This window comes from Anas acuta, chromosome 17, assembly GCF_963932015.1.
Source record: "Anas acuta chromosome 17, bAnaAcu1.1, whole genome shotgun sequence".
Lineage (NCBI taxonomy): Eukaryota > Metazoa > Chordata > Aves > Anseriformes > Anatidae > Anas > Anas acuta.
Window position 1 is genome coordinate 10,844,998 of NC_088995.1, and position 22,646 is coordinate 10,867,643.

General features: G+C 38.0%; 1 protein-coding gene across 19 annotated transcripts in view; it reads right to left on the reverse strand.

Moving 5' to 3' along the window:
- The window catches only part of ARVCF (ARVCF delta catenin family member), a 270,629-nt gene that overhangs the window by 169,506 nt on the left and 78,477 nt on the right, over positions 1-22,646 (reverse strand). The window lies entirely within an intron of this gene.

Here is a 22,646-nt window from a genome sequence, read left to right on the forward strand (position 1 = left end):
ATTTATGATACTGTTTTGTTCCCAATCTGGAATAAAAACAAACAAAATCAGAAGAAGGCAATATTAAGACTGCTAAAGGAAAGGAAGAAAAAAGTTAATCTGGTTTGTTATCAGCAGTCAATAGTTGCATGTTCTAAAACTGGATATTGCAGCCAAACATTTTAGAACACAGAAACCTAACATGAAGCTCTTAGAAATAATAGTAATTATTTAGGCACACAACTTTAGGCCCCCTGTTTTATGCATGAGCCCTGAAATGGCTCAAGATTGTTTCATGGATACTTGTCAGAGAGGGTAAGTTCATTTCTGAAAGATGCACACAGCACAATAGTTTGCAAATGCTTTGTTTATTCTCCCTGTTTGTAATCTAAGCTTACAGGAAATGCAAGTGAAAGTAGGCTCTTGGATATTAGGTCCTCTAGTTAGCTCAGTAAATCTTGGACTTGTTTTGTCATAAAACATTTAGCACAGAACTTCTCTGGGTCAGTGGTTGCAAATTTAGGACCTGTTTTTGCTGGATAACATACAGAACAGAATCTATTTCACAAAGGCATGGTTCCATGAAGCAGCATATCCAGTTTTAAGCTACCACCATGTAAAACGCTGCAACCACATGGCACGAAGTGCAGAGCCAGTACAAACTCACTTTGCTGGTTCAAATATTTTAGAACACTTTCAAAGAGTAATTTTGCCCCAGCAGATTTTATGCTTCACCAGGTACTGTCTGCCTTCTTGATGCCAGCATAAACACTGTTTCTTATGTTTCAGCTAAATTACCAGAAATGTGATCTTTTCTTTGCACTGATTCAATCTCAGAAGGCATGGAATCGCCACGTGAAAAAAAACATTTTCTTTAAACTAACAGAAGTAAAGTCTGTGCTCAGAAGTTACTAAATTTAACAAAACTATGCAAAGATACATCCAAAGATGAAAGTCAGGAGGTAGAATGAAAGATTAATTCTGGAATAAATGACCCGAGGGAATAAATCAGGCATAATTCAGTTTCTACAGACAAAAGAGTAAAGTTGCGCAAAAATAAATGCATGTTAATTGTAACAAAGTCCAAATAAACTGCTTCTCAGACCTTATGGTGAAATCTGTCTTGGGCCTGGCTCTTCTCGTTGCTGCTCTGGTTGACTGAGTTCTAATCTGCCCCTTACGTGACAATCTCCACCAATGAATAGCAATGAGGAATTCACAAAGAGAGCTATTTCAATATAGTTCTCTCATAGGCACAGACAGACATACTGTGTTGTGTCAAAAGAAACAAAAAAGGCTGGTCAGGGTTTTTTTTGTTTCTTTGGACAGAAGCAGTCTGTGAAACAAGGCTTCAACTAGGGAAAGAACAAGGGGAGAGGAAATGCTAACAGGAAAGCTGTTTGAGAAGGAACTTGGGATCCTAAGAGCATAGCAATGAACAAACACTACAGCCACCAGTTCTCTTATTACAGAAAAACGTCCATGTAAAATATTTGAGATTTTACAGCAGTAAGAAATTTCAACCAGAAATCTAGCAGGAATCACTTTGTAGAAATAAGAACTTTCTGCAAACAAATTTGCAGAACAGCACATAGAGTCTGGGCTTAGCAGCACCACCAAAAAGAAACGGGACACACACACATCACGGCCTGCAGGATGCAGCCCCAGCACTTCACTCACTGGAGAACTGGCTCTGGGCAGCAGCACCAGAATAACTCACATCTTACTGTTATAATAGTGATGGTTAACAGTTATTGGGTTGCCTGCTATACTCCAATCCATTAAAGAGAATTATTAGACAAATTAACCTCTTAATTAAAAGCACCTAAATTGTATTCTATTAACTTACAAAAGATACGATTCCCAGCAAAACAGACAGTGCACGACTTGGATAATCTAAAGAAGGCGTTTGTCTAGTGAGTGTGGGACAGGGAAACGGCGTTCTTGAGCTTTGTTTTTTTGGGGGGCAGAAGGCTCAGGGGGGACTTATTTTACACAAAGCTTATATACACATGAAAACACCAACAGGTATGTATGAAGGAAAGCCCTGGGCAGGTGACATCTCCTTATTGGTTTGTCCAGCTACAGCCTCCCTGGTGGTAGGTATTCATCTTTGTAAAGCAACTGAATGGCCTTGATCCAAGAGGTTGTGAGTAGTATTTTATTTATTTATATAAATTATAGTAATTGAAAGCATTTCTTGTATCTTTCCTATGCACAGGATTTCATGGAGAAAAACTAGTACACAGAACAAAGTACTCCTAGTACACAACTTCGCTGGCAAAACTGCTTTTTCCATCACAACTGTAATTTGCCCGAACAAAGCAAATTTTACAGTTCTACTAACAACTTCTATTTGCAGCCATAATCATTAGAGCAGATATCACCTTAACTGCCTTTTTAAATACAAAAATTTCTTCTATCTAATCTCGCTTGGATACACCAGCGCATGTTTAAATTATACCAGTCATGGTCTTTCTACACCTTCCCTGGGGAAATGATTCATGACTTCAGCAGAGTTTGCTACTAGAATTTTTTTTTTCTGTTTTTCCTTCCAAAATTTCATGCAGTGTTTTCATGGCTCGGTGATACAGTGTGCCTACACAGCTTTAATTATACTGTAGCTCAATTTCTTTAACACTCCCTTCAGCAGAGCTTGCTACTACAATTTTTTCTAGTTTTCTTTCTAAAATTTCATGCAGTGTTTTCAGGGCTTGATGATACAGTGTGCCTACATAGCTTTAATTATACTGTAGCTCTGTTTCCCTAATAAGATATGTTTCTATTGCTACCGTACACTCCCAAATGGAAAGGAAAATAAATTAGAGCAATACAGAACACCTTTATAATAACCGCATACATATAATAGCATAAATAATTCAGCAAACTATTAAACTTCAAATTGAAATATTTTTACAAGGGCAATTTTTAAGTAAATGTTTTAGCCTATGATTAGTTTTACCCAATATAAAAATTTCCATTTCATCTTGAAATTTATCATTTACAGCCCAGAAGAGCACAACAGCACCTTTCTGAAGCAGAGCTCTTGCTCTTTGGGACCTATGAACTTGCCTACACTGAGAAAGCTCAAGCCTTCAATCAGAAAGCATTCGTTATGCCACACTTCCCTCAAAGATCAGTGTTTGTGGTAATTAAGCATAAAATAGCACAGCAAAGTGGCATCATGTTACCTCACACTTACTAAGTGTCCACACTAAGGTTTAATGGGGTATGTGATAGGCTATAAATTCACGCTGTGCACTGTAAATTCTCTGTGTAAACAAACCCTCCTCCTATATTTTCAAACGAGTATCCAGGTTAAATATATATTTATTTAATCTTGTACTGAAGACTGAGCAACATAGCCATGGCTAAATTCTGACTTCAGTACGAGTCTGCAGAACTTGAGCAGGACAGTTAAAATCCTTTGCTATTGTTCTAGCTCGATGAGTGTTAATTCTGTCAAATTCAGCCAAGCCCATGGAAATACTAGCATCATTAATCATTTCATTCCCTACATAAAAAGAATCACTGATTTGCACAACTTAATTTCTGTTTATCTATTTTACGCAGGCAGCATTTGGGAGGCAGCACTTTTTTTCCCCCATATCAAGAAGCCAAGTCTGGAATACGAATAGCAAATTTGCTGCTTCTCAAACCTCTGACACCTTTTCTTCGTGCCTTGGAACTTTGCAACCATGATTGCTACCGGCTTGATTAGTTCACAGGGCAATCACTTTAACACCCTAGAACACATGCCATTGCATCCTAAAGCTGCTTCATGTCATTGATTTTTCAAAGGTCTCCCCCACTGAAATCAATAAGGAGCTCTACTTAAAAATGGATTGCACTTTGTGGTCCCTTTCTGATTCATGTATATGCAGGCTGCAGAGTATTCTCACAGCTGCCTTTAGCAGAAGCTATAGGTACTGAGCTTCAGCACTTCCTCTGACCCCAATCCAATTCTCACTGACATCAATATATGCTTTAACCTCTGTGCTTCCACTGTGAGCACGAAATCTGCAGCTACCTGTGCAAACTTTTATTTAGGATAAAATTCCAATAGAAAATGGAAAATTCAATTAGAAAATCACCATTTTACCAGAATACTGGCTTCCACTCAACTAGGAAAAAGCCCTCAAGCAGTGCAGCTTATGTGAATGCAAGATAGCATCAGGCATTAAATTAACTATCAGTGCACTGCATACCTGCTATCTGCACAGGATTGTACTGATGGACTTGGTCTGATCTCATTTTCAACAGAAATACTTTGTTAATAAACTGCACTACCTTGCCAGGCTACCCTTGGAAGCAGTGCCACCAAAAATCAGTACATCTATTCTTGGAACAGGGCTATTTCAATTAAAAAAAAAAAAAAAAAAAAAAAAAAGATCAAGATCAAAAGCAGCATATTTCATAACTTCACTCTTTAGCTCTTCTCATCAATGTCGAGTCCAGCTTGGCCATACATAAGCCCATCCCATTGACAAACTGTGATTACACTACACAATTACTTCCACAGAATACTTAAAAGATTTTGCCAAACAATACACAACTGTCCTTATTTTTCTGGCCTCCAGATTTTGAGGTTTGGCCAAAAGGCTTCCATCTGAAGAGAAAGGCTACTTACTGATGGCAATGCAGTCTGAAGCTCTTTGTGTGCAGTGAACTACGGCTGAGAACAGCCATATATTTACAACCATTCCATCTCCATTTTGCAAAGTGCGAGAACATGAGGGTTGGTGGGTAGGCAGCGATTTCCATAGCCAGGCCAGTTTCTCATTAACAAAATGGAACAAGTGAAATATTACAGCAAGGCTGGAAAATCTTGCAGATGGTCATAATCATCCTTTCATAACTGATATTATTGTGGTGTCTTCTAACAGCGATAAAATAAATAACAAAATGGCAGGCAACAAAGATCAGGACAGCTAGGCAGTTAAGCAGATCAACAGCCTGCTTCATCTGTTCCAAACACTACAATAACAGTGGCAGCAGACAGCGTATTTAAACGAGCTGACATTAGTTAGAAAATGGTCATTTCGCTACACAGTTTGAGAGCAGAGGGAAAAAATCAAACCGTGACCCCACAAAACAGTGAGTGTTTAAGCTCAGCAACAGATGTGTCAAATGACTTATCCCGACCACGAGGAGTTAATTGATGCTATAAATAGTACTCTGCAAAAAAAAAAAAAAATCACCAACAAAACAAACCACTTAATGCTTGTATCTAAAGCACACAGTCTAGCTTTTGCTTATCTGTAAAATTATTTTCCTTTTTTTTAAAAAAAAAAAAGTGGGCTTGGGTGCTTTACATGGAGATAAGCCCAGAGAGATAATTTGATTTCAGGCTATTGAGAAATTTCCTTCCTTTTATGTTTCAGAAGAACAGGGCTGCATGCAGCTAAATGAGGTCCGTAGATTACAGTAGAAGAAAGGCTAATAAAACCGCATAGCTACATTCCTGGGTAATAACAAATGTTTTGTAATTCTATGGCTCCGATCTCAAGGTTTATGAGGGTATTTCCCATTAATGCTTTTAAGATTAATGCAAATAAATGCATCAAAAGGAAATAGATCTTTTAACCCACCTGAATCAAATACTTAATATGTCTCTTAGTATTTTACTCCAACAAACAAACTGCCATGGCTAGGAAAAAATCACAATTCTCGTTCAAAGCAAGCATCTTCTGTGGTTTACTTGTGGCTTTCAGGAGACAAAACAAACAACAAAAAATAAACCCTCTCCTGTTTTGCTGAACATATATCTTGTTTAACTCTCACTGTCATATCTATTGGGTTGTGTGGCTTCTGCATTGCCCCAGAAGGGAACTGAAAACATTAGTTTAAATGGGGAAAAAAAAATGTCAATATTCATGTTTAATTCTTGAAGCTACTAAATCAACCAAATTTTATTAGCTGCTGCTTACCAATCAATCCTAGTGCATTACTCCCCCATATTTCAATCTTATTAAAACCAGCCAGATTTAGACCTTACATTGCTTTAAACCAGGAATAGTACCAATAAAGAGGAGATTAAAACAATACATAAAGAGGGAAGAAAAAGAACGAGGCCCACTAGCTCTAATTCTCTCCAGTAACATCTGTCTCATTCTCAATCAAGTATTTTTTTTTCCACCAAGCTAAATTTGGAAGCCTAAGGCACTAAGTAAACCTACTCTGTTAGAACAAAACTATAGATCTGCTTTCCATAATTGTATGTGCAGATTCAAAGGTGGCACCGATAGACCCTTCACTATTTCAGCATCTGTAAATGTAAAATGCAATCCAAGTTCCTCTTACCCTTGTAAGTTTAGGACGTAATCCAAGTTTGTCCTGGTAACACCGCAGCTTTTTAGTGTTACAAGACAAACATGCATCTGAGCATAATAAATAATATCTGAGCAAACTAGAAGTACTGAGCTCATCTGATGTCTCGAATAATCATCCAGTTCATGCATAAACATATAAAGGCAGGAAAACCAGATACATTTTAATGGCAGTCTCAGAGACTCATCATTCCATATGATGGATTTTGGCACGTAACAGCTCTAGCACTGCCAACAGAACAGTCTTTGTTACACATGGCAAAACGTCCTGCTCCAGAGCCTTGCTGTCTGAGGGGCAGAAACAATGTCACAGGAACTGCCAATTTACTTCTCTGTCTTCAGGTGCAAAACATTGTCGAATGTTCAAAGCAAAAATCTTTTATCACTCCGAAACGTTTTCTATTCTATCTGACAAGCATATTGGCTTCTTTAGGGTTATGCTGGCAGCCAAAATAGCCTTCAGAGACTAACGTTCAGGACTTGTCTTGTTCATATCATTGGGTGAATCAAGGAGCCATAGTAACCCCATTGATTAGCCCAGACTCAAACATTCTTTACTCATTTACATCTTTCACTTGCATGAGACAGAAATGCAGTGCTGTGCTTAGTCTGCAGTGTTACATTCATCTATTTATCAAAAATGATTTTTATTGCATCACTGTAAGTAGCAATTTTCACAGCTAAGATTGATTCTTTACTGTAAGAGCTTTTTACACACCAGCTTGTAACTCCATCAAAATTTGAACATTTGGGCTGAAGTTTTCCCTGATAGGTCTTTTCTTCAGGCTTAGTTTTTCTTTTAGGAAAACTTCAGCTAGAATAATTAGACTTTTTCATATCATTAAAAAATAAATAAAAAAGTGCAAGCTTTTTCCACCAGTGGCCTAGAAGACAGAGTCAAGCAACTTGCTATCAGCAGCAACCCTACGGCTGCCAGCACAGTGCAGAGATACGCTGTCTCTGTTGTGCTCTGTATGAAGCTGAAAGGTTGGCAGAGGTCACCACAACTTGTAACTAGCAACATATCAACACCCCTACTGAACTTCCAGCTAGTTTTCTTCTTCCCTATTCCTCCTTTTCTGCCTATAAAGCCTTCTCCAGATTTGGCCTTATCATAGGCCTCCACCAAGACTCCATTTACTCTACTTCTGTGCGGTTGCTGCTCTTGGTCTGCGGTTCAAAAAGATGAACAGAAACTTGATGCTTTTGCTATTGGCATCCGGGTAAATAGGAAGTTGGTATCTGAGACAGGGAGCAGATGAAAAGTAATGCAATATACATGGCTCAGAATACAAACGAAGGTCTTCAGATAACCCTAACTGCACCATATCCTAAGTTTTTGCAACTTACTTGCCACACTTATGACCTAAATGTCTTCAACACTAAATTCTATCCCATCATAGCACAGAAGAATCAAAGAGCCTTAAAAACAATCACAGCCCCAGGAAGAAGGGATATAGATAGCTTCTTCAAATGGCATGCTGAACACAGTAAAGATTTTCTTTCTGTTCTCCTAATTCAAGACAAGAAATGCAGTAGGTACAACTGAACACTCTGCTACCACACATGCAAAAACTATCAATAGCAAAGGTGGTAGAGATCTCCACATTTAATTCTTTTCTGAAGTAGTAGAAACAGTTGTGCATCACAGTCCTAAAGTCATTCAAGTGCATTTGAGTGCTATGCTTGAAGGTACTTCTCTTAGTTGCCTACATGGACTCAAGGAAGCATCCGATACAACTGAATCTTGGCTTGAGGTTGAGCCTGATACAAAAATCAGCTGGAATTGGGGAAAGTATTGAATTTGGGGGGGGGTGAAAGGGAGATGTTATTGAATGGGAGGGCACTATCAATTGTCTTTTGGAAAGGTTGCTTTATTCCATATAGCTACAATCCATCACTGACCTTGTCCCTTCCAAGGCATTTCTTCTTTTGTATCTTTAACTAAATCTCAATGCTTTTTGAAGTTTAAGTTGCCCATCAATAATATTTCCTCTTTCCAGGAATTCACTTATCACTATTGCCTAATTACAGTTATTTGAATGCAGAAATAATTCTTCCGGATCATTAAATACCTGCTCCAAGAAGCAACTTTCTATTCAAACATCCCTTTTTAATAAACATTCTGCTGATGACTGCTGAGTGGCAAAGCAAAATTATAATTTTGCTTTAGCTGTCTAGGCACTTCAAATATTTAAAAAAGCTCCCTCTTTCATATCACAATCTTGCACTGTGTAAGTAGAAATATCTTCCAGCTATAACAAATACTTTTAACTTAGTTTATTAAGAATATGTAAGAGATAAGTAGCAAACAATTCAGACAGCAAGTACAATGTAATCTCTGTTCAGAATCCTTCCCACAAGCAGCTTAGAAACTTTAAATGGGCTATATACACACCTTCAGTTTTGACATATATAGATGTGACAATGTTCAATCTAAAAAAATGAAAAGAACTTTATAAAAAATTAGTAACATGGTACTTCTAATTCAGAGGATTATTTTAGATGAATGCTTGGCTAAAACTACAATCCACCTACACTGAGAAAAATAAAGCAGTACACAGAAGGGAGTGGTATTTCAGGAAAGCAAACAGAGTACTGTAACATTTAATCCCATTATTCACTACCGAAGCCCCAGGTTTAAAACCAGACACATCAAAGTACTGAGGTGAAGTCACAGCAGCTGAAAGAGCTTGTGGTCATCCTCAAAGCAACCAGAAGATTGGCCTTTTGATCTCAGGAATGGCTTAGACATAGTTGGCGGGGTGGGAGCAGAGAGCAGGAGACATCTTAAGAGTGTGACCCTTACAGCAGAAAGAGGTGGGATGCGCGACATACTCACAGAGGCTTTAATCTAGCTTGGTCAGGTACAGAACAAAAATCAGGAAAGTAGGAGCACAAGCTGAGAACAGGCTAGCAAGTGTCCACATGCTGTAAATGTAGTTGAAAGCCGAAGTGACACAGTAGGAGACAATTCCTGCCCTGTCAGGGGGAGAATTAAACTAAATGAGGACTTCCGTGGTAGAAGAAGAGAGACATCGATCAGAGATAGTGCGGAGCCCCAAAAGAAATACTGTCATCCCTCTTTTCAGTAAGCAAAGACAGAAATGTTGTCACCTAGCACTTAAATTGCAGCCTCACCATAGACAATACAGAATTACCAAGGTTCCTGTGTAAGTTCCACAGTTTTAATATTTATCACCTGATCACTACTTTAAAACCAATTTTAGTAGGCCTTCAACAGCACACATACTAATGAATTTCTGAGAGGTGTAAAACAGCACAATGATTTAAGAAAATACGTAATGACAAAACAACAGATTACTCAAGAGACTCTGTAAGCAACTACAGAAACATTATACCTTTTACAGTGTTCCTTTCTTGAACTGGCTTTAAGATAGAAATTCTCCCTTGGTTCAATGATAGCTATGCCAGCAAAACAACGAAACACAACAAAAAAAGACATTCCATCTGGGGGGTTAGGAAGAGAGGGGTACATTTAAATAACTGATAACATTTACCTAGTACAGTGGAAATCTATGAAATGTGCCTTCTCTTGACCTCCCTTCCCTTCCTGAGTCATGCTGTTGTCCGAAGTAGCACAGAAGTGTTGTAATCTATTCCACCATCACCTGAGACCCACCAAATCCCACAGCACAGAAAGGAAGCTCGATAGGAAGAGCTCTTTTGGTTAGGGAGCTATTCTAATCCTCTTGGTTTCTGTCTCAGCACCACCCATATGCCCATGATCAAACAGTTCCCAACTTAGAGTTTGATCCAAAGTATATTTAATTTCCCATTGATTCATAGATTTAAAAGTAAAAAATGCTTCCTTCATAAGCACACAACATAGCATTTTCACCCATCCAGGCCTAAATACCATCTTGTGACTCTAAAAACGTCAACTGTGGCTACATAAATACATCCCATACTGTTTGACATTTTATCTTCTAGCATTAGGACAGGAAGAAATTCACCTTTGAAATTCACCAGGAAGAATTCAACACTTTTCAAGATCCCTTTTAGTTTGAGCTTCAGGTAGCATTCTCATTACGGCATTCCTTATCCCAGAAACTTCTCCTACAGATTACAAACAGGATGCTTTGCCTCTGATTCCCAGGCTTCCTCCCTGTTTGTGAGACCAAGCACATTCTGAGTAGCTGATTCCTTCCATAGCTCCGCTCAGGAAGGGAAGTTTACCTACAGAAACAGACACCGTCACTCCCTTTCCATTTGCAGCCAGCAACTTGGTTTCACCACTAGACTCTTTCCGGCAGCCCTCTTTTGGCTGGACAGCACACCGAGTCCAAACCCAAGCGGTTAGTAACGAGAAACACTTCAGCCCTTCACACTCACTGTAACCAAACAGGTGCTGAAACAAAACCATATACCTCTGAGGTAACATGAGCATTTCTTTGAATCCTGACTTCTTTTAGTGTTTTTCTCGTAACAAGAATATGACGACCTCCTTTGTGTAGGCTAATTCTGTGTATTTTATTAAAATATACTCCATTTTAAGAAATGAAGTAAGTCGTGATTTACGTTTAGTGCCCCCTGGAGCAGCCAAAACCTACTAAAATAATACTTAGCTTGATTTATCCTTCCTCCTTTCCCACCTGTATTTTTTCTTTTAACTGTTAAGGTCAAGAGGACAAGCAGCCTAAGGCATTTGTCTTCAGTCGGGACATCCTGGTTAAGACCCAGATCCACTGTACCCTGCATGTATGGCTGGGGGCTGTTTAACCTTTTTGTACAGCATAATCTGGGCAGAAACTGCATTTTCCTACTTCACAACATCTTATGAAATTTATATATAAAGTATCATGAGGTATCAGGTACTTCAGAAGAGAAACACCCACATTATTACCAGTCCTCTTCTAGTGAAAATGACATATTTGTATATTCTGAAATTTATTGTTGGTTATCAGGAAACTATTTGTGTTTTTGTTTTGTTTTTTTTTTTTTCCAATATAGATCTGTTTTATTTTATTCTTTAAGCAGGTTTTGTGTGAAAACACACAATAATTTTGGCAACTAGAAAGTTTAACAATTAAAGCTAATAACATTGACCTCTCCACAAGAAACACAACCGCATTGTTTCCTGGTCCCTTCTTTCCAATTCACATTTGAGAGATTCATCAGATAGAACAGGGGTCTAAAGAGTTTTAACTAAAATTTAATGGCTATATACTTGCAAATAAAGGCATAAAGTATCACAGTTTCTTAGCTGCAAAAGATATCTAGAAAACTTGCTCTTTTGCTAGGATCCTCTCAAAAGTCTCTGCATAATTTCCACCTGCAGCGAGACTGAGCTCTCTGATGTTAGAAGCAGTTCTGAGAAAATTGTGACTAATTTTCATTCTTACTTTATTCTACTTTATTTTTTTTATCCTCCCCATAATGCAGTGCTTTCAGCTCCTTGTGTTCTACGCAGCATCACCCTCCTGGGTGGCCAACTAAATACTTGCTCCAGACTAACATAGTTGTAAAAGCAAGTGTACAATGTTCCCTGAATTGGATCCTTTTAAAAACCTTGATGCAAAAGATCCAGATTAATATGTAACTGTAAGGCAGAAAACAAAGTCATTACTTGCTGAACACATCACTTTGCTAATACATAATCTATCCATGCTTAAATCTTAAATCCATCCACAATCCCACACAGTTGGGGTTATGCCAGTATTTTGCCAAAATTAACTAAGAAGTGAAATAAATAAAGCCAAGAAAGAGGTACAACAGATGATCAAGGCAAGCCTGGAGGTGGCTCCATCACCCACACGACACATTCAAGCTATGGGTAACACAAAGATGGAGCTGGGACAGGAGCTCAGAACCACACGGGCTACCTACCTCCTCTTGCAAGATGGGCACTAGCCTACCGTGCCTCTTGAGACTATGGCGATCCCTAAGGTGCTTCCTGGGTTATGGCAAACAACTGGATAGGCTCATGCTGACAGATCATGCTGTTATCACGTTCGTACAGGGCCAGTACAACTGACATTGGGAAAACAAGTATTAACTGAGTAATGGCAGATGCCAGCTGACAGTTTGAGCCCCAGATCATAGAATCACAGAACCCTGGGAAGCCTGGAGCTTGCTGAGGCTCATGGCTATATTGCCAAGTCCCTTCTTCGGTCCTTGGTTGCTCACATTTGACAACGTGGCCTGCATCACAGGGGAGAGGGAGAAAAAAGCACCAGCTTGGAGCACATGATGTTTAATAAAACACAACCTGTACTCCATTATATAAACACTGCTTCATTCCAGTAATATACTTTAATCATCAATTTTAATCAAATATCTTACAGCTCTCAGATAAGGTTGAAAAATAAAACCAAACTGTAATACCTTCTCAAATTGCTCGTTATTGCCCACTTGCAACTAATTACCCAGTCACACTGTTAGAGATTCTGAGCGTTTCCATGTTCACTTGCCAACAAATGACTAAAAAAATGAAATTAAACAATTAGTCTCTAGCTGTAATTACTAATTAAAATAAATATTTTCAGAATAAGGAATTTACTAGAACATCAAGACACTAACATTGCAAAATGTGTGAGAAAATACAGCATCTACTAGCAAACAATTCCTTGCCATTCAGTGAGTTCCAGAGCTGCATCTCAGCCACCACTTGGTTCTTCTCCTATTCCAACGAACACAACTGGTTATTAAAACTTCTTTCTCATAGGGTTAAAATGTGAGTAACTTACTAGGAAAGTTACTGTCGTTATACAGGAAACCTCAGGGGCAAATTTTGCCTCTGTCCCATTGCAAGTGTACGCAGTAGTGACAGATGAGCATTTTTACACATGATTTGAGTATGATGCAAAGTACTGTGGCAATCTGTCCTACCACTCCTTTTCCCTGGTGTCTTATTTTGCATTCTCTGCCAAGCCTGGATCATGCTCATAATCCTCTTGTTACAGCCTCCTTGGTCCCTTACTAAAAAAGCTTCTGAACATGCACCCAGTTCTTGAAAAGGATTCTAGCCCGGCCAGTTGTGCAATGTGCACTCTTTGGACACGCAACGCACGGGTAAACGCACTGAAAGCAGCCGACTCAACTGCTCTCTGCTTTACACTCAGGTAGGTTGCTTGTTGGTGCCATGGAGGCAGCATTACACAAAACCACTAATGAAATGCACTACTTGCTCCTGAGGGGATTCCTCATCTCTGCACAGAAATAGGTCCAATTAAACCTGCTATGTGTGGGGTGAGTAGAGAAGTCCAAAATAAATGAGAGAAACACTAAAACGGTGTGGCTAGACAAGCAGACCACTTTTCAGTTCAGCTGCACTACTACTTATAAGCAAGAACTGCAAAACCTTGCCAAGGGAAACGGAAAGCCCATGTCCTTGGATCCTTCTGACACTCAGTTGAGCTGTTTCTCTCTGGCATTTCTGGCAGCGTAACAACCAATAAAGAATGTGGATGATGTACGTTATTTGGTAATAGAAAAATTACCTGCAAAATCATAGCTACCACCTGCACTGCACACTTACAACCCCAAATTAGTCTTAATGGACTAATATTTCCCTTACAACACTATACTGCAGGCAGCGTAACCAGTTAACAACTGAGTTACACAAATGGAAAAGACAGGTGGAAAAGAATTCACTTGGTGCAAAGTTAAATGAGGCTGTTTATGTTTTGTCTGTATCGATTGCAAGAAGTTCATGCCCTCCAATTGTATGTTTTCCTCAGCACGGACTTTGTCACAGATAGATCACTGGACATATAGGCAGAACTGAACAGCATGCTTTGGGCTGTGTTTTCCATCTGCTGTGATTTGCTTCTCTTAACTAACAAACTCAGAGGTGAGCAGCAAGTATTTTCTCCTTGAGTTCCTCCTTCCTTTGCCTTAAATCCTCATTTGCCAAATTGCTGTTATGTCACTGGCAAATGACCATTCCGGCTGACATCATGGCTCTGCTTTTATGGAAGATGCCAGACAGAAAACACGAGGTACCTTTGTTACCCAACTCAGTGTGTGGGTACATATTCTGTCACAACTTGCATCAGAACATATGAAATACTCACGGGAAGCCACAGTGTCTCCACTTAAAGATGTGATACATACACTGCTACCACACAACACCCTTAATGACAGCAATACTGTACACTCATTAAAAGGTTTTCCATCAAAAGAGGCGGACTACAAGCTGTTTGATATTCTAATATTTACACCCAATTATCTTTAGAAATTTATTTAAAACAGCATTATTTTTGTGTTACTTATGAACTTGGAGTTCCCTTATGAACTCCCACTCATTCTTAATTATAATGTAAATCAGCGCATTAACATCAAGCAAGCAAACACTAACTAAAGCAAGTGATAAAAATGCAGGCTAAGTTCGGACAGAAGCAGTGGCAAAATGCCCAGAAAGTTACAAAAAACCTTTTAACAGCTTAGTCAACAAGGATAGATACACAGACCTTTCAAAATAGATGCTCTGGGTAATAACAGTTACTGCCAATAAATTTTATATAAATATTACAAAAGAGGTAAAAAGCTCATACATCACCATGCAGACATGTCATAGATAAGAACTGTGGCTTTTTAAAATGTCAGAACTGAGAAGTGTGCAACAGCTTATAAAATGTTGCTCAAGTCATTATATGCAACAGTGATGCACATCATTTATTAAGGAAGTGATGGCTGAACTACGGCAAACTAGATGCACCTATTTCCCGGAGCACATTAGTTTGTTGATAAGGACACGGCACATTCAAAGAAAATTCAAGAAATGTAAAACTACAAAAGTCAACGCGTAGTGATTCACTTCAACGTAGTATGCTGTGAGCAAGCACAAGTTCAGTTAACCCTTTTTACTGAAGGAAGTGCCACAGACTTTTGTGCATTTGGTAAATATTTATAAGAAACCCAGGCAGCTTTTAGCATAGGTCTAGAATTTTCTCCTAAACATCTAAGGTGCCTTAAAACTGCAGTTTTTTGATAGCCATGAATCTAAATGACAGTATTTCCAAGATTTTTTTTAATTTTTATTTTTTTTCATGTCATATAGACTAGGAAATGTACAGCACTGGTGAGATTTGCGAAATCGGCCAAGTAGGCATGAATTACATATTTCTAACTCTATTTAAAGTTAATACATAACAATCTTCCTATCAAAACTCTGCTGACAGCTGATAGTACTACCTTCCTAGTATTTCTCCTTAGCTATCTAGGAATTAAAGAACAAGCAGGTATATGCAGAATCTAGTAACACAGAAGCACACACATATATTACATGTGTATGTAATAAATGAAACTTTGCCAACAACGTTGATCCTCAAATATTTATTTTGCAATAACATTGCTAAAAATAGATGAACACCTTTTATAAAAATGTAATTTAAGATTTTACAACCTAACATGCATAAGAATTCATCATACCCAATTAAATTAAAATGCAGCACTTGATCACCTTTTATGCAAGTCTGGAAAAGGAATTTTATTACATTATATGCTAATATGCAGTTTCATTTAATTTAACTGATGAATTACCTACTTTTGTTTTCCAGTATATACCAAAGATATCCCAATTGAACATGATAGCTTTTCAATGGGGCAACCAAAGTCACCTTTGGCAGTGAAAAATCATTCTTCTTTCAAATACATTTGCAGAAGAAAGCTGCGCTCAATACAGATTTTGACAACAAGAGTCAATCAGTAAGATTAATTTACCATTATGTAAGACCTGAGTATAGGTTTAATTTCTTTTCTAACAGTTAACCCTTTTTTGTGTGCGCTTTTTTTCAGCATTACTTTACATGTACCAACTTGTTCAATTCCAAACATAATTTTATTATTATACTAATAAATTGGAATTTCATTATAAGAATTATTTTGGATTTGAAAAATAAGTGTTTTGTAGAAGAGTTGTTTTGTGAATAAAAGAGCATTCTAGTTACTAGTAACACTTATTCCTGTTAATAACTATACGATTAATTTACATGACCAGATTTAATTTTCAAATTTCTGAATGATATAAATACCATTAAAATGGTTAAAAAGTATGAATGGTCAGTGCAGTCATCCCCAACCACTAAAAATTATGAAAAGCCAGATGATCTTTGCTTACTGGAGGCTTAACTTCAGCTTTATGGAGCTTCCCATCCAATCAAGAAGTTCAATAACAGGCTAGAGGGAGAGAAGCAGCTTCTAAGCTTGATTTCCTAATTCAAGGTTATTGGCTTTGTGCAAGGGACCAGCAGAATTAAGGCTAAAATGGAGTGGAATGGAAGACACCAAAGGAGATGAGGAGACAAAATAAGAAAGGATGAATCTCAGAAGTAAGCGAGGGAAGAGGAAAGAAGGAAATTGTTTAGTTTGTGTGTGAATAGACAAGTTCAACACTGACTGCAGGAGACAAAATACTGCAGATTCCAGCTGTGAATTTAGCCAAAGGTTTGTACTTCAATTTCTCGAGGCTATTCAATTCACCATATTTAATTGAAATGGTAGACCAAAACAAAACGAGAGAAATTAAACTCTCCCATCTGTCCCCTATTTGAAAACGTCTTGATGAAGAGAAAAAAACGCCTTGCCGAAAATAAGAAGTGAGTTTAATACATATGTGTCATTGCTATCCTACCAGGTTTTAAACTTACTGTGCAGTCAAGCTATAAAGTTAAGAGTGTCTAAGTATTTCCTTTAGCACCCACTTGCCAAACAAACCTAGAGTTTTCTACAAAGGAAATCTTTGCTGACAATTTTAATTCAAGAAAAAACTCTGCAATTTACAATTAATATTGTACTGTACTCATACAGCATAGATTAGTTGCTATAAAACAGCACAATGCTGTAACAATTTCATTATGATTACAATAACCAGAAGCACTCTGCAGTCAACATTGTCAGATGTTTCTGGGTCTATCTGACATCCTTCTAGCATGTTAATTATGCTCTTCTGACTGCCAGTGGCTAACATCTACTGGCTTGACAATTAAGCTGGCAAGGTCTCAATTCTGAACAAAAGGCAGCTACCAGATATTTTGTCAAGCCAGATAATTTCTTACCGAAAATATGTACTTGAAAAATGTCCAGTTCTTTCTGAGCACACTCTGTGCCTAAATGGAAGAAGAAAACCATCTTGGAAAGAAAAGAAAAAAAAAGAACAACACCTTAACAGCTAACAATATTTTGAATAAAATTGGGGTGACCTAGCTTTATTTAAGAACAATATTTTCTCCATAAATCTGCATTAGTACTGACTATTCTTACTAGCCCATACTGTCAAGGAGAATACAGCTCAAGCAGTTATTGTTACAAAGGTACCTGAGCCCTGCACTTATCAGAAGACTTTTACCATGGACAGACACAGTACCACTGCTTTCTAGCAAAGTCAGAAGCAGGGAATGTAGAACACAGATAGGAGCAGAGAAATCCCATGGAGAGTGACAGTTTGCTGAAGGTCAGAGTCATAGGCAAGAGGCCCGAACACACACATGATGTGATGCCTTCCTGTCTTCCTTAGGAAAGAGACAATTGAATGAGCCTTCAGCCACATCTCCAACTCTTTTGGCTACTCACATGGAACAGATTTTTTATTTTTTTTAGAACAACACAAGAAAAAAAAAAAAAAAAGCTTGAAACAACTGGAAGCCTCAAGCAAACCTGGAGAATCCACAGCACTCTCATGGTGGGTAGAAGGTGCACACACCTTCCAGAACGCTGACTGAGTGGGCACCTGTATGCAGTTAAACCCAAGGAGCATTCCTATGCAAGAGCAGTGTTCAAAAATGTTACAGATACAGTTCAGTTTATGTAAATTACATATTTATGCCAATAAGCTACATACAAATGGTTAAGAAATCAAAAGGTAGAAGTAATTAGATCATTTTAGATGCTCTGGCAATTTTATTTTCACAAAAACATTGATTTTACAAATGAAGTTTTGGCTAGTAGGAGTTGTAAGGATATGTAATCTGCCACCTGGGTGACAGTGAGAGAGTGCAACACATCTGTTTGATTTACACAAAAATGAGGTATGATCTATTTAATCAAATCATGTTTCATTTTTTATTTGTTGAAAAATAATTAAATAGGTTCTTGTTATTAATGATGACCTGAAGAGAGAAGTCCATATGAAGAGAAAAAGTATAATCTCTGCCATTATCTACTGTCACACACTCAGAACAGCGTTACATTAGCACAGATTAAGATCACTAACACAAACTGCTTCTATAAGCAAGGTGAAAATTAAAGGTAGAATACTGTAGCAGTCTAAAATGAAAAACAATTGCTAGGGAAAGATATAAAAAGCATCCAAACTCCTTGGTCTATGAACTTGAAAAGGAGGGCTAGGAAGACTATCTAAGAAGAGATGAAATCAGTCCTCTGTAGTTGTTACAGATCACAGCACAGGAGCCCTTCCTGGCACACAAAGCGCAGACAGCTACTGAAGAAGAAAATACTAAGTACGCCAAGTCCCAGAGCTCTGCCGAGCTGTGCCTTTCATTTTAATACACTTAGGCTACTGGGTAGTCATATTACTTAGGCTACTTCAAGATATGCCAACATATTCAAACACTCAGCTTCTGTTTTTTCAGTTCCCAGGACAAACAAGAGCAGCTAAAATGTGTAATATTAACTCCCAGAACTGTTTCCATATTCACAAAATGATAGCATCTATAATCTTATGTTAATCAATACATGCTAAATATATATATTTAACAGCTTGCTTCCTAGTGCTTTCAGCTCAGTAAGTTTAAGAACTGTGGAATCACAACAGTTTGTTAGGTATAATCTTGGTAGAAAAAGAGTTCTGGCTTGCATTTTATAAGAGGTTATAAGGTGAAAGCAGTAAGAATGTGTTTATCCTTGCACTACTGAAGCAGAATTATTTGCTTTGCCGTAGTATTTCCATTTTTATGATGACTGCTCCCATCTCTTCATGTACTACTTTAGCTCTATTGATATAGAAAAATTTACTGTGATCCTACTGTAAAGAACTTGTAACACTTTCCTAAGACCCACATGGTTTTATATTTATCTTTAAGGCCAATGAAGGGAGATTAAATTAAATCAAATCATATTCCTCAAACTCTGGCAAGTAATCGTTTTGCTAATTTAAAACAGTTCTTGCTGTTTTTTCTAAGAAATACTGGGTGTGGAGTGCTAGAGAAAACCTGAACAAGCATGCAACAATTCAGAGAAGGTACAAGGCATTGGAAGAATGCAGAGAGAGGAAAGAGGGGAGAGACTTAAATTCTTGCCTGTGTTTAAAACTAGCAGGCTGATCACTAGAAATTTGGCAATTACAGCAAACTGGTTAATCTAGTTCAGTGACAGCTTGATCTTACAAAGCCCCGAATACTGCATTTTGTTCATAGTGGAGACTTAAACAAGAGATGAAAGATGTCTTTGAAAAGTCAAGTAAGCCACTAAATACAGCAGTGGTACTATTGAAGAGCATAGCACATGCTGGAAGGCCTAGCAACGAAACATGCTGACGCCAAATAAATTTGTGAGTGGGAAGAACACAGAAAAACTGGCAAGAAAAGGCACTCAGGAGACCAACATTTCCAGTGTAAACAGCAGCAGTAGTGCCAAGTGTGAACTGGCAATGTAAGCATATGCCAAAGTGTATTTGGAGCTACAGCCAGAAGTGTCAGTAAGTGCCTGAATCATTACATTTATCCCGCTCTGTGTATTTGTCTTGTGGCTGCTGTGATAACTTGCTTAGATAAATATCAGAAGGCATGAAGTAGCAACGGACATCTGAAATTAGTTATTTGATACATGATTTAGTGACTACAAAAAACTTTCTTTGTGCCTAGGCAGAGGAAAAATGAGCAGAAAAAAAAATACAGGCAAGCAGGGAAAATAGGAAACTAAGTTCAACAGCAAAGAAAGCACACACCACGTATCCCTACCACTTTGTCAGGAAAGGGAACAGTTATTCATGTAAGAGAAATAAACAGGTAAACAATTTGCAAACATGTGAGTCGTGCTATAGCTCCTGCTACTGCTCGTGTCGATAGTGGGATTAATGTATGTTTCTGGTGAGACTTGTAGATGTGAAACTGCACTGCTTTTACAGTTTAAATATTTATCAGTATACATTTGATAGGTACCTGTCAACTCAGTTTTTCAGTACCACTTTGGCTGCCAAAACAGAAAGGAATAAAAGGAGAACAAAAGAGGTCAGAGAAACTAAGAGGGGCATAGGACGCATTTTAAACTGCGGACACACCATGCACTCGATCTTTCTGATCGCAGATGTGATCGAGATATTGAGTCTTAAAAAAACTTTTTGTCAAAGCACACTCATTACAGTTCAAACTCACTCCACGCTCACCAGCATGCAGCAGGTAGAATTGAGAGCAAGATGACATGGGCAGTGAGAAAAGCTGGCAGGTCTAATTTTAGTTCTGCCAGCCTGGACAGCGTCCCCCTAACAAGCAGCAAATGTGATGAAACTGAGGAACAGGCCTAACTATCAAAACCACAGAAGCAATAACTCCATCACACAAGTCTTATTTGCATCTTAAATGTTTATAATCTTCAGATTTAAGAGACAGAATATGGCTGCACATCTGCTCTTTCAGTCTGAATGCACGCTTTTTAATATAAGCGGCAAAGCAACAGCAAATGCTACAGAGCCATACCACTTTGTGAGCCAGCTTCCAGTCTGACTCCATCATTAGGAGGCTGTGGCACACCATTATGGCTCAGATGCTAGTTTTCTCCTCTCTAATTATATTATTCCTCCTGAATGATTCAGTGACATGTCTGGTTTCTGTAACATTAAAAAAGCAGTGAAGGATTGATGAGACCAAAAATACTGGACTCAAAAAACCTCAGCTTGACTAGTTATTTATTAGAAAAAAAATACATTTCATACAAGTTCCTTGGAAATCAGCCACATATTTTGATTTCCAGTCATAACAGTGCCAAAGGCTGTAGGTGCTTCTCAGATCTGAAAACATCCAGAAATCCTATGAAGATAATCTCAGATACGATGACACTATGTCAGCCTTGAAAAATTGCACACAAATACTTGCAGACAAGCATTTGTCTGCATCTTGTTAAAATGATTTTAATGAAAGAACAAATAATGTTTTACTTGCTGGCAAAAAGGTAATCATCTTTTGTAGGCTGCAAGAATTTTGCAAAGCCGCTGTCTATTAAGTTGCCCATAATGCAAACACATCTCTGGGACAAAAGTCAAACAAGCTGCCATCCCTGTAGCCCCCATATGAGTCTTATCTTCCTCAGGAAGGAAGATGGATTCTCCATGTGTCCAGAGACCACCCAAACACTAAAAGGCTCCACTCTCCACTGAAACTATGTTATTAACATACTTTGATTAACAGTACTACAGTTTTAATACCATTGTCCATAAATTTTGGTAAAGCTATAGCATGTATTTTCTTAGAGTTGCTGTATGCACAACCTTATTAATCCAAAGCCTAATAGTCTTTACAACTGTTAACCGTGTTAACCTCTGTATGAAGGCAATGGGAAATTGGGTTGTCCAAGAAATGCATAATTTCCATCTAGATGTTAATTATAAGAAATCAACAAACCCACTAAGGTTTAAGTTGGTAATAGAATACAAGCTCAGATTTAGGTAGGATTAAAATCTAAGGCTAAGACCACAATAAATCTTACCTTAATCTTACTCTACTGTGTTCCCTGGTGTTGAGACCTGCAAGCTGTAGTGTCTTTGCTGTTAGATGGTTAGATGTCACAATCAAATGTTCTTTTTGTGAAAAGTTGTTTAAGAATATGACTGAGCTTTCATTATGTCTCTGCAATTTACACTTTCGAAGGGCAGATTTTAATTGTATGTGTGTCAATCATAAACCCCATCCAATTGTCATGGAAACAGTCATTCCAATGAAGAGTCAAATGATTAACTTGGCTGCTGCAACAGAAGTTTTATTGCTGCAATTTACTGAAACTGCCTGAATGGAATCACAGTAATGGCTATGTTGCTGGACGCAGTGCTCTGCCAAGGCTTTAAATGGATTTAATACTTAAATTCTTTACAAAAAACATGCATTATTCTGATTGTATTTAAGCAAGCAGAGTGTTACAGGGTATACTTCAATTCTATAAGATTCACAAGTTTTTGTCTGTTGCTCTTCCTAACACAAGCTCTGCCTTCAAACATGACTAATCATGTTAATTGGGTTAACATGAATTTAAGGCATAAGCAAGGCCTAGCAGGCTTAATGCACTGCTTTGACAAGTACTGCAGGTTCTTTTAGTAGATACTGTGATATCCCTACACCTCTGAGAGGTGATTTTCAAAGCAGTCACAATAGTTAGGTTGGGATTGCTTTTCCAAATCAAGAAACTCACTCGGCCACCATCACTTGAAAC